This window comes from Natator depressus, chromosome 4, assembly GCF_965152275.1.
Source record: "Natator depressus isolate rNatDep1 chromosome 4, rNatDep2.hap1, whole genome shotgun sequence".
Lineage (NCBI taxonomy): Eukaryota > Metazoa > Chordata > Testudines > Cheloniidae > Natator > Natator depressus.
Window position 1 is genome coordinate 113,753,468 of NC_134237.1, and position 10,216 is coordinate 113,763,683.

Here is a 10,216-nt window from a genome sequence, read left to right on the forward strand (position 1 = left end):
TGAGCAGGAGGATGTGTTGTAAGAGTCTTCGGGCTCAGGATAGCACCATGAATTGCCTTTGCAGCTCCCTATCCTTTTCCAAGATCTCCTTTGTCATGGTTTTGCTTTCCTTGGCCACTTCCATGATCGCCTGGGAGAGTTGCAATTCTTTTTCCCTCTGGGTCACCATGTACTGCTTCCATCTCTCAGCCAGTGTGATCTTCTAGAGGATGAAAATATCATCAGTGTATCTCAGGTATATCACCCAGTTGAGTGAGATCCCTTGGCTACTTAGTTTCATTCAGAGTCTTTGGTGAGGGACCTTGTCAAAGGTTTTCTGAAAGTCCAAGTACACTATATCAACTGGATCACCCTTGTCCACATGCCTGTTGACTCCCTCCAAGAATTCTAATTGAATGATGAAGCATGACTTCTCTTTACAAAAGCCATTTAGATTCTTCCCCAACAAATCATATTTGTGTGTCTGATGATTTTGTTCTTTACCATAGTTTCTACTAATTTGTCCAGTATTGAAGTTAGGGCTCAATGGCCTGTAATTGCCAGGGTCTCCTCTGGAGCCCTTTTAAAAAATGGTATTGCATTAGCTACCTTCCAGTCATCTAGTACAGAGGCTGATTTAAATGATAGTTTACATACCACACTAAGTATTTCTGCAATTTCATATTTGAGTTCCTTGAGAACTTCATAAAATAGACAGGTATTATGTCCTCTGCCAGATTGTCTGCTTTTGTCCCTCATTTCAGTGTACTTACTCCTGAGCTGCTTGCTCTTTATCCAGCACTGGTTGGTATCCCGGTCGTAGCTTCGCTCACACAGCTGCTTGGCAATGTCCACAAAAAGGTCTTTATTCCAGTGGCTGGCCACAAGTGCTTCCTGCACTGATACTTCTCCCCAGATGGCAATGAGATCCAGGGTCTCAGCACCTCTCTAAGCAGCTGTACGAGTCACATTGTGGGGCTTCTGGAGTGCTACTCTCTTTATATCACAAGATTGCTGACACATCTGGATCCAGAAGCAAATGGGCAAATTCTGGCTTTGAGCCAGCATTTAAAGAGAAGAGGGGGATGTCCTGGGAACTTGACACCAGAGCAGGGGAAGGCAGACAGGTGAACGGATGCGTCAGTAATGGCTGACCTGCAAAGCACTGTGAGATGTCCATTGGACACATGGCAAAAAGCAGTGCACAACACTTATGTCCACACAAACCATAGACCACATTAATTCCATTCACAGCAAGCATAGTCCACTTGACAAGGGCACTCCAGAGTTCACAGCAAATGCAGAGTTAGTGCTCAATGATGGATTGCAGTATGTGTATGCAACTGTTTTCAAACTAGATTAACTTGCTGTAGACAAGCCCTAAATTCTTAAGTGTCTGCAGGATCAGGGCCTCTAATTTTTTCCAGTTCCCCTGGCACGGCAATTCACATAACTTTGGTGAAAGTGCTTGGGATTCCATCTCACACTTACATGTCAGACCCCGTAGGGTCAAATCAGTTTTAAAGTTACAGGTCAACTGCAAAGGGCAGTCAAAGCAAGGAAAACATTCCCCAAGGGCACTCTGTACCTCACTGCACACTACAGAGATTTCCTGATTTGACTGCACTTTGTAGCAGGGGTGTAAAATCCCTTCGGTGGGTTACCATAATTCACCATGGATGGTGTGCGCATGGGCAGATCAAGAGCATGGGCAGTATGTCTATACCTGACAGCAATCCACTCATCCTCAAATCATCTTGGGGGTGGGGCAGAGGGCTGCGTGCAGGGCATCAGCTGCTTCACTTCATAGCCCTGTGTTTATTGGAAGTCTTAGCTCAAATATTGTGATCTTGTGTCTGATGTTTATCCAAATGGTTTGGATGCCCAAAACCCAAGGACAAGGAAGGATGAAGTCAAAGATGGGTCCTCTGACTTATGATCTATCTGAGATGGTACCTCCAGTTATGTGGCCAAATCCTTTTAACAATATTTGGGGCAAGGCTATGGTCAGCCTACCCGTTTAGTATGAGGACTTTACAGAAGCCTTTACAGGATTGCACTGAACCAGTTACTACTGGGCTGTTTATTGGTTTAAGGTTGTGGTTACTTTCTTTGCCCATGGAGTTCACACTAGTGTGCACAGATTTGGGAAGCCACAGATGAATGCTTTTAAGTGTCTGAAAATGTAAACAGATGTGTAATGAGAGTTTTAATTCTCCCAAAGAATCATTAATAACACACTTTTTTCCTCTTCAAAGTGGTGATATATTTTGTTATGTTAGATCAAATAGCCAAGTTCTAGTACAAGATGCTGGGCCAAGTTCATCTATACTGTAATTCTGTTTAAGTGAATGAAGTACACCAGGAATGAATCTGGTCATTGACTTGTGCCAAGACAGCACATTCATGTCTCTAGAAGCTAACCTAGTTTAGAAAAATCCTTTTCATCTCTGAACTGGAACCTTTTCCTACTGTGTCCAAATCAAATGCATGAATGTACCAAAGCCCACAGAAACAACTGTATGTCTGTGCCTGAAAACTTCTGTTACCTCTAGATTAATGGAGTAAAAAAATCCTTCATGGGCTGAGTACCCTCTGCAACAGCACTTCACTATGAAGCAATGGCTATAAAGTTATAAAAAGTTCACTTGCCAATATGAAAAAGAGGATTTCATTTTTGTTTCCTGTGAGCTTATAAAAGATGGATGAATATCCTTGACATTACCAACTTTCATAGACTACTTCAGAGCCAGATCATTCTCCATGTCATTTTATTATCCAGTTGAAAAAGTGTTCTGGATTGGAATTAATTAGCGCTAGATACATCAATCCCATGTGCAAACAGTTCTGCACATGACATGTTATTTAACCCAATAACTTCCTTAAAAAGCCATGCTCCATGCATGCTGTCACAACTTACCCCAGTCCTCCCCAAAATGGTCAGCAGTCTATTGCAAATGCACCTAACCACAGGATTCCATGTGCTTTCAAGCCAGCTGTGTCTGGACAGAGTCTAGTCTTTGTTCCTAGCTCTGGGGTCTGCAGGGCACATTGCTGATCTAAGAGCTTTCATCTGAGCCTCTCCCTGGGATGTGGGACTCTGCAGTCCTGCCTCCCTAAATCCTAGAACCGGTTCCTCTGTTGCTTACACGCAGTCCCTCGGAGTTCTGCTTAGGCTGTGGTCTCTCGTTTAACCCGTTCAGGGACTAAATGTCAGGAAAGAAGGTGCATAGACCATGGTTAAGAAATTCCTTTGCTAAGCCTATCTACTCTTTAAAAGTTCTACAGATCTTCAAAAAATAATAAAAGCTGTGAGATGCACCTGTCCCTAGTCTATTCTTAACCCTGCTGTGAGTCGAAGTTTTGTCAGCATTTCAGGCTAGGTGGAGTCTCTCCTGTCCCCTCTCTCCTGCATGTCCCACTTACACATGGTAATGGTCTGAACCCCTTCAGAGAAGCAATTCCCCCCCTTAAAATATAGTCTCCCTCCTTTTGCCATGCACCCAGGCTGAGAAGCTGCAGTTCTACCAGTCACACTGGCATCACTATGTAGAAAATCGAATGTTTCCTGAAACTGTGCCAGCAGTTGAGGCCATCAGAGTTGATGGCCCTAGATTGGTGTATGATGGCTTCTCAGCCAAAGACCTTCAACAAGACATCAAGCAACTTTGTGGGTACAATGGCGTTCTGGAATACATCATATGTGCATTTTTAAACAGCTTGCATTTCATTGCATTTAAGTCATGCATGAAGTAATTCCTGTAAATTATAAAAAGAAAAGGAGGACTTGTGGCACCTTAGAGACTAACCAATTTATTTGAGCATAAACTTTCATGAGCTACAGCTCACTTCATCGGATGCATACTGTGGAAAGTGTAGAAGATCTTTTTATACACACAAAGCATGAAAAAATACCTCCCCCCACCCCACTCTCCTGCTGGTAATAGCTTATCTAAAGTGATCACTCTCCTTACAATGTGTATGATAATCAAGGTGGGCCATTTCCAGCACAAATCCAGGGTTTAACAAGAACGTCGGGGGGGGGGGGGTAGGAAAAAACAAGGGGAAATAGGTTACCTTGCATAATGACTTAGCCACTCCCAGTCTCTATTCAAGCCTAAGTTAATTGTATCCAATTTGCAAATGAATTCCAATTCAGCAGTCTCTCGCTGGAATCTGGATTTGAAGTTTTTGCTCAGGTCTGAATAAGAATAAGGTGGTTTTAAAAAAAAAGTAGTTTTCAAATCTTTTTGATAAAGACTTTGAAAGTGTTCTGAGAATGGTGCTGCAATGTGCAGGGATTAAAGAAAAAGCAAAAGAAAGATCATAGAATATCAGGGCTGGAAGGGACCTCAGGAGGTCATCTAGTCCAACCCCCTTTTCAAAGCAGGACCAATCCCCAATTTTTGCCCCAGATCCCTAAATGGCCCCCTCAAGGATTGCACTCACAACCCTGGATTTAGCAGGCTAATGCTCAAACCACTGAGCTATCCCTCCCCTCTAAAAAAAAAAAAAATTAAAAATGCACCATTCCAGGAGACCCTGCAATACCAGGTCAATGCATGGGGTGGACAGAGCAAGCTTCTCTTCTATCCCCCTGTTTCAAAAATCAATTTAATATACAGTCCTCAAATAAAGGACATAGCAGATATTAAACTGATAAGAATAGATTTAATAATTTTGTTAAGAGGATGTTAAAATAAAAAGAAAACGGTACAGAGTTTAAGCATAGAAGTGTCTGGTTATCAGGGAATAACGTACAGATTATCAAATGGTGTGAAGTTCGGTTTAGGATCGGGTGGCGTAAGGAATACATAATCTGCAATATCCCCGATTGGGGGTAAAAGGTTAACAGATCAAAGTACAGACATTGAGATATGAGGGTATGTTGTTCATATAATGGCCATGTTCAGGTGTGGAGTATAATGAGTGGATACCATGATGAGGATGGATTTACCCTCATTTGGTGAAATTTAATGTTCAGTGAGTTTATGGTTCCAGTTCATATGGTCCAATGGAAAAAGTCTCTCGGTCCCTTTCTCGTAGTTGATGCACGATGTCGTTCCAGCTCACACCTCCTGGTACTGTCGGTGGCTGGTGATGTTTGATGTAGATGTCCCTGGACCATCGGATGGTGTCTGAGACTATGAGGCACTGCATGAGCCGTGCGTAGCATCGACCGATCCCACAGGTCCGCAGCACACGCTCGTTGCAGGGGTCCCAAGCACCCAGGGCTCCGACGATCAGGGCATCCATCTGCACCTCGTAGCCCTTTGCTCTCAGGGCCTCATCGGTGACAACCACGGCAGGTCGCAGCTGGCTGTCAGTACCAGGGATGGCGCAGTTCACGGCAACCTCCCCCAAGCGCGGTGCGATGGCTTTCACCAGGCGGTTCTGGATGGCATTGTGGCGCAGTTGCCAGGCTCTGGAGTGGGGCTTGCAGCCGCACAGAATGTGGGGCAGGGTCTCGTTGGAGTAGCCGCACTTCCTGCAACTCTTGTCGCAGTTCCCATGGCAGATGGCTCTGTTGAGCGGGACGCAGTTGAGCCGCGCACGGTGGATGAACCTCCAGTCGGCGAAACGGGTGAAGCAGCCCCCAGCAAGGAAGTGGTTGCTGGCGTCCCACTTGCTGGTCAGTTCGAAGGCTTTACCCTGGTCCGGTTTACGCTTCAGGGTTTCCATGTACAGTGAGTGGATGGCTGCCTTCAGGGTCCTCTCCAGCATGCCCCTGGTGCTCAGGTGACGATGGTGTTGTCATTGGACCTGATCTGCGGCACCCGGACTCCCAGCTCCTGGCGCTCCTCGCACCACTTCCAGTGGCAGCCGATGCACTTCCACAGGCAACACGTGGCATTGCGAGCACAGGACAACAGTTAAGCGATGTCGCGCCCATCCCGTCTGAATTCGCCATCCAGGGAACCGCTCAGGAAGGTGGCTATGTCTTGGTTGGAGGGGGCTCTGCTGATCTACTTCTTTGTCGCGTCATGGAGGGCGTTTGCCGCGATGTTCCGTACCATGGCGTCGGGACACATCAGCAGGCGGAAGGCGTGGGTGATCACCGCAGTGTCACACAAGTCGCCCATGCGGGGGATGTTGGCACTGCCATGCCTGTGGGTGATTTAGACCAGCTCATTGCTGGCTCTCTGGGGAAGAAACAGACACTTCTTCACCAGCTGCCGGACGATCTTGTCTGCCTTGTTGAGGGGTACCTTTGCCACAGCAGATCCGCTTAGGACGAACGAGATGCGGGGGATCAGGAAGGTGTTCAGGGCATTTATCTTCTGCCACGGTGCTAGCAGGGAGGCGTCGATCTTGGCGGCATCCTACAAGATCTCCTGGATGGTGTCCTTGGGTGTCTGCCGGACATGGAAACCCGTCAGCATGCTGCGGTGCTGGTATGCTTGCCCCTCTGCCAGGGGGATGACGGGCTTGCCCTGGATCTGGAACCCCGTCATCTGCACCGAGTCCCTTTTGCTGCCGTCGATGTGGAGAGTTGTGCACTTCTTTGCATGGAAGCGGAACCCCATCCAGTCGGCAGCTCAACTGGTGGCGTCCAGCATACCTTGGAGGCTCTCTGGGTCATCCGCGGTCAGGACCAGGTCGTCCACGTAAGCCAGAATGCTCACCCTCTCACCATGGAGGTTGAAACCATCTGTGCCATTGGAGATCGCAAGATGTGGTGGTGGGGCATGGACCCAAAGGAATTAGCCAGGTCGAGCCACGCTACTGCGCACTGCCTCCGAGCCCTTTTGGCCATTTCAATGGTGGTTTGGAGGATGAAGTTGTGTTCACAGCAGCCCTTGCAGGACATGAAGCCTTTCTGGATGGAGCTGATGGCTCCCCAGCTCACCGACCACTCCGTGATCCGCGACACCAGGCAACTGGCATATAGCTTGTACATCGTGGAGCAGAGGGAGATGGGTCTCCAATTGATGGGGTCATCCCACTCACCCTTCTTGTACACCAGCACTGTCATGGCCTTCTTCCAGGAGCTGGGAGTCTGGCAGAATTACTTGCACTGGTTGAAGAGTGTGGCGAGGACCAGGCAGCTGGGATCTCGCTTTTTCAGGAGGCTGTAGGGGATGTTGTCTTTCCCAGGAGCTTTGTTTTTGAGAGTCTGGCCATCACTTCCTTGGGTGTGTAGTCAGTCTCCAGGACACCTGCTTCGTCGACACGGGGCGGGGGCGGAGGCACTCTGGGTGCTGGGTGTCGTTCTGGGCTATGCGGTCGAATACATCCTTGAAGCATCTGTAGAGATGCTCAGATGGGATCATGCAGTAGGATGAGGGCCCGTCTAGGATCTCCCTCATGGCCTTGGAGCAGTTTGCCCGGTACAGCTTTTGGATCCTTGAAGCCACTGCTGGATCGTAGCGGCAACTGGCATCTCTACTTCTGGCTCCCCTGGTGGTGGTGGTGTGGTTCGGAGCAGGCGTTCTGGTTCGAACTCCTCCTGGGAGTGATTTCCACAGACAGTTCTCAGGTGAGCCTGTCTACGAGGCGGTCAAAGTCGTCAAAGGAAGCTGCCGCTTGTAGCTTCTCAGTCCAGGCGGTCTGCCACAGAGTGGCAGCCCTCACCACTGGCTGCTGGTCCTCAGGGTCCTCAACCTCATCTGTTGCAGGCTTTGAGCCTGTTGCGTGGTCGGCCTGCTGTCTATCTCGTAGGTCAGGATTCCCTTCGGTTGGGTGCTGGGGCGGGATCTCTGGCGGGATGCTGGCGTTGCTAGTGGTCGGAGAGACGCGGTCCGGCTCGGGGGTTGCTGGGACACCACTGGTCCTTCTATGAGTGGCTGCTGCCTGGGCGGTTGCCGCTGGACTGTGAGATCTCCCGTAAGCAGTGTCCCACAGAATGGACTTGGGGGCCGTGCTGGTCCGTCTGGCGATGAAGGCCTGGTGCTTTGGTGTGGCTGCGGGGCTGGTTCCTCCAGTGACATCTGGAGCTTGTAGGGCGATCTGGGGCATGACGCTGGTTCCCCCGGTGACTGGAGCTCGCAGGGTGGTCTGGAGTGTGGCACTGGCTCCTCTGATGGTTGGAGCTGGCAGGGCAGTCTGAGGCTTGGCATTGATTCCCTTGGCTGCTGGAGCTTGTAGGGTGGTCTGAGACATGGCTCTGGCTCCTCCAGCAGTTGGAGTTCGCAGGGCAGTCTGAGGGGCGGCGCTGGCTCTTCCAGTGACAGGATCTCGAGCAGCTATGCGCGGTGGGGCACTGATCCTTCTGGGGACGGGGACATGCTGGACAGGTGGCAAGGAGTCGTCTCAGCATGGAGATCTGCTTGGCGACATGGGAGGGTCAGACGGGCCTCCTGCTGGCGAGGACCTGGGTAATGTTCCCCGAGGCAGGAGGTACCTTCTCGATTGCAGCATCCCAGTCCGCTGGCCTGGCGACAGGGGCAGGCTTCTTGACGGCAGCTTGCAAGGTAGGTTTTCTTTGTTGAGGCTCAGGAGCAGCGGGCCGGCGTGCAGCAGGAGGGCTGGGAGCCGGGGCAGGAGACTGTTTTGTTCCCTTGAGGCATTTCCTGCAGGCGACTTGGTGCGTCTTGCGTTGCTTCTGTGTCTCGAAGGGCAGGCTGCAGAGGGCACAGCTGAAGGCGACCCTCTTGTTGTGGCATTTCTTCAGGTGCCTGGTGACGCCACCGAGGAGGTGGAAGCTTCGGGGTGGAGAGCAGATGGGGCAGAGGAGCACATCCGCAGCGAGGGGGTACTGCAGGTAGATGGTGTCCTCATTACCTTGCAGCGGGGGGGTTCCAGCAGCATTGGCGGTATCGCTGGCTGGTTCTTCCTGGTGTGGGCGGGTGGGGTCGAGAGGTCCGGCTGGCTGGGCATCCGGCAAGGTCCTGGGGTCCCTCTGGGTGGTTCCTGAGGCTGGGCAGGCATCCGGCGAGGCGCTGGTGACCCTCTGGATGGTCTCTGGAGAGATGCTGGTCCCATCTGTGGGGATTCCTACCTTGATGGTGTGTAGAGCAGCGAGAGCACCACCAGCGTCAGGGACCTGGGCAGCTGCAGGGGTGGGAGGTGGTCACCTCAGAGCATCTTGCAGCTGGAGAGCGGGGGGGGCTCTCCATCGGCAGCTGCTGGAAAGTGCGGGGACTATCCCTCAGCGGCTGGTGCTGCTGGGGTGTGGGGGGCGGGATGTTCCTTCTGGTTGTGATGTCCCGACAGGCCGGCCTCAGGATGCGGGATCTTTCTGGAGCAGCATCTCGGAGAGGGTCCTTCGAGGAGGCACCGTTCTTCCCCTTCGTGCTGCTGGTCTGCAATGTTCTGGAGGCACCTAGGATCTTCTTCATAGTCATTGTCCGAGAGACCTTCCATGGAGCAGCAGCCGTAGCAGTACACGATGCAGCTGGGGATGTCTCAGGAGCAGAGAGAGGATTTTCTTCCAAAGAAGATGCAGCGGAATACATCTTCAAAGCAGCATCGATTTTTTTCAAAAATGGCAGCAGGAGAATCCATCTTCAGAGCAGGTGTTGTAAGTGTTCATCAAAAGAGATTAAACTGATAAGAACAGACACTACACTTTGATTTTAGCTCCAAGGAGCCGAGAAGCGATGGTTGAAGTCGGAAATGTTCCTGAAGAGAGTGAAGAATGAAATTATGAAAAGATGTGACCTGAATAGCATGGCAGGAAGAGAGCTCAGTAAAAGAAATGACAACTTTTTAAAGCCTACAAATGGGTTTTTAAGAGTAGTAGGTGCCATACCTTTTGTAAAATTTTAAGTTTAAAATTAAGTAGCTGGATATAATAGGACTTGTTATAAGATTAACCCAAGGGCATCTTTTTTCATTTCACTCAGTGGTTAGTCTCATCTTGGCCCCTGCCTTTCATATGTCACAATTAATGATTGCCTGAAGACAGGCTGGTTGTCAGCTAAACCACATACATTATATTTGGCATCAGAGATAAAACCCAGGTTCTTCTTCTCTGAATATATATGCCTAGTCCACTACTTCTGCTAAAGGGGAATCTTCCTCAGCTACCAGTAGTTCAAGGCTTAGACTGAGGAGCACAGCAAACTAATTTTATTTTTGCAGAGAAGGATGTGGCTAGGGAAGGGGTAGACATTCAGTTATAAAAATCAGCATTCCTATTCAATCGTCATTGTACTGACTTCCTGGACATGGCTGGTGCAGCACCTCACAAATGGGATAAATCAGAGAGAGGCTACAGAGAAATACCTTCAAATATTAATATTTAAAAAGCAGAAGTCTGATTCTGCTGCCATTTTTAGTTCTTTCTCCCTCC

The 10,216-nt window shown here is 49.6% G+C and overlaps 2 pseudogenes; both read right to left on the reverse strand.

The window, feature by feature from the left end:
* Positions 1–4,496: 4,496 nt before the first annotated feature.
* LOC141987014 (U2 spliceosomal RNA) lies at positions 4,497–4,671 on the reverse strand (annotated as a pseudogene).
* A 4,648-nt stretch (positions 4,672–9,319) lies between these two features.
* On the reverse strand, positions 9,320–9,523 carry LOC141987016 (U2 spliceosomal RNA; annotated as a pseudogene).
* Positions 9,524–10,216: the final 693 nt, after the last annotated feature.